This window comes from Fukomys damarensis, unplaced genomic scaffold, assembly GCF_012274545.1.
Source record: "Fukomys damarensis isolate Sample0158 unplaced genomic scaffold, DMR_v1.0_HiC HiC_scaffold_4, whole genome shotgun sequence".
Lineage (NCBI taxonomy): Eukaryota > Metazoa > Chordata > Mammalia > Rodentia > Bathyergidae > Fukomys > Fukomys damarensis.
The window spans coordinates 49,614,353-49,617,282 of NW_022900916.1; the positions used below are offsets into that span (position 1 = coordinate 49,614,353).

General features: G+C 37.0%; 1 pseudogene; it reads right to left on the reverse strand.

The window, feature by feature from the left end:
- Nucleotides 1-2,199: 2,199 nt before the first annotated feature.
- On the reverse strand, nucleotides 2,200-2,343 carry LOC117284206 (annotated as a pseudogene).
- Between the last annotated feature and the right edge of the window lie 587 nt (nucleotides 2,344-2,930).

Here is a 2,930-nt window from a genome sequence, read left to right on the forward strand (position 1 = left end):
CCGGATAAAGAAAATGTCATTTTTTTTTGGATGGAGTACTAGTAGGTCATAATGAATGAGAAATTAGAGGCATTTATAACTAAATATATTCACATTGAGGGGATACTCTTAAGTGAAATAAATAGGACACACATATGTAAATATCAAATAGTTTCTCTGGTGTGAGAAACAAAGTGTAAATAAGGGTCAAAATGTATAATAGATAATGTGAAATAGAAAAAGGCAAAGGGGAAGTGGAAGTGGGATGGGTAGGGGAAAGGAAAGAAGAAAATGGAATTAATAAGGGGAAATGAAAAAATAGAAACACAGTCATTAAATATAGAGGGATGGAGAGGTTGAAGGGAGGGCAGGAGAATGAGGGAAAATAAGAATATAAGATATGTAAAGGTACAAATTTCTGATGACAAATGTCACTGTATTGTACACCTAAAATGTACCAATAAAATCGATTTACACAGAAGGCATGAGTTTATGGCTTAGAAGGAAGCAATACCTTCAATGATGAGCAGTGGAGCTATGGCAAAGAAAGTGGTGTTGCAGTGTAACTTGTGGTTGTCTCTTATGCACATGGTGAACTATCCTATCCTTAAAATGTTAACATTAATTTCAGAGCTGTCATGGCAATTACAGGTAAGTTAAAATTAAATTTTTCATAAAAGATAAATATTTAGTGGATAGATATCATTGTCTAGTAATTTATAAAATCTTTATGATGTACCTACTTGGTGCCATAAACTGTTCTATGCACTTTACAAATATAAACAAAGTCTATATAAAAAGTCTCATGAAGTAGACAACATTATCCCATCTTATAGCGCCATCTCCAATAGGTTTGTTATTCCCTTGGGCTTCATCTCTCTAGAGATAGTTTCAAATGTGTGTGTGCAGCTGGTGTGTTCAAAAGCTCTCTACATATCAAATCATGGTCCTCAGTCTAAGGATGCAGGAAAGGGCCCTTTCCCAGGAGCTTAGAGGAAGACAGCTCTGTCTTCCCTGTCTGAAGTGCTACACTGTCCCAGCCCCAGGAAATCTTCATTTTTCTTGAGGCATTCATATTTTTTATTTTGTTTCTTTATTAGATATAATACATATTAGATTTAGCCTACTCTAGAGATTCACCTTTTGAGTTTCGTTACCATATTTTGTGAATTTGAAAGCTTGGTTTTCATAGCTATGACACTTGGAAACAATTTCAAGATATTATTTGGAGGTAAGGCCAGTAATTTGCCTCTGATTTTGCACACACTGTGTTAGCTATGCCCCAAGGCGGTGTGTGTCACTTGTTAATAGGGTGATGATCACAAGGCACAGAGTGTGTTGAGAGGCCTGGCTGGGGGAAGGTCAGGTGAATGTACTTGTGGTGAAACAGGGTAGTGGTGCCAAGGGGTGGGGAACTTAAGTTAATGTCACTTATCTTTCAGCACATTTGGAGAATACATGCCCCCAAATTGTCTATTAATAATTAAGAAAGCTTTCCATTCACTCATTTGATGAAGAATTTTTAAAGGACCTAGGGACTTTTAGCATTAATCCCTGAGGGTTCTTGGCTGGTGCTCCTAAATGTTTGTTGAACTATTGTTGAGTTGGGGATCCATCAAAGATGGAGGAAATGAAATAAACACAGAAAAAAAAGATAAGTGAAATGATTCAAAAATATGAGGAGCCCCTTAAAAAACAACACAGGAGGAAAAGAAAAGAAAAGAAGCCAGGGATTTAGCTCAGTGGTACTGCCACCTGCCTCACAAATGCAAGGACCAGAATTCAATCCCTGGTTAAAAAAAAAAGGAAAGAAATAAAGACAAAAGAAAAAGAAAAGAAGATTCTTTGTGCAAGTAAGTTTAGTGTTTCTGTTTTGATATTTAGATCTTTAATCCACTTGGATTTTAGTTTTGTGTGTGGTGAAAGATGTGGGTCTAGTTTTAATCTTTCTCAAGTTGAAATCCAGTTTTTCCAGCACCATTTATTAAAGAGGCTATTTTCCCTCCAGTGAGCATGGTTGGCTCCTTTGTCAAAGATGAGGTAGCTGAGTATGTCTGGTGTTGTTTCTGTGTCTTCTGATCTATTCCATTGATCCTCAGGTCTTTTTCTTTGCCAGTACTATGCTGTTTTTATCACAGTGGCTTTGTAGTATCATTTCAAGTTGGGAATTGTGATACCCCCTGCCATGTCTCTGTTGCCTAGAATGCTATAGCTAAATGGATGCACAATGAGCCTATATGCTTAAGTGAAATGAATAGGACACACTTGAGTAAATACAGAATAGTTTCTCTGGTGTGGAAAAGTGTAAATAAGGTTCAAATGGTATAATTACACTTGATCTTAGCCAAAAGGCCGAGAAGCGATCAAATGGTATAATTGATAGTGTGAAATAGGAAGAAAATGGCTAAAGGAGAAGTGGGAAGGGGAGGAGAAAGGGAATAAAGGAAAAGAAAAAAATGTGAAAAAAGAGGAAAAAATGGAAATTCTCTGTAAATAGGAAGGGCAGGGGTATGGGGGAAAATAAGAACCAAGACATATCAAGTAAAGGTACAAATCCCAATGATAAGTGTAACTGAATTGCTTGCTTTAAATGTACCAGTAAACTTAATGGGGGAAAGAAAGAAAAGAAGAAACGGCACTAGAAAAACACATTAGTATGGCAAACATAGAAGCCAGTGTTACAGACTCTGCACTGCCAATCCAACATTTATTTCCCTGACTTTATCCTTTACCACTTTTACGGCAAATGTTGGTAGGTTAGATATCGGAGTTTAATTCACAGTCTGTCTTGCAAATGGAGTAGTCATTGACCACTGAAGTAGGAGGAAATCCAAGGATCTTCTAAAGAAGCTTTTGCTTTTTGGATTAAAAGAAAAATATAATCGCTCACTTTTTCCTCCAGTCTCCCTTGCTTGAACACAGAAGTGATGCATAGAGTGGTGGCAGCCACC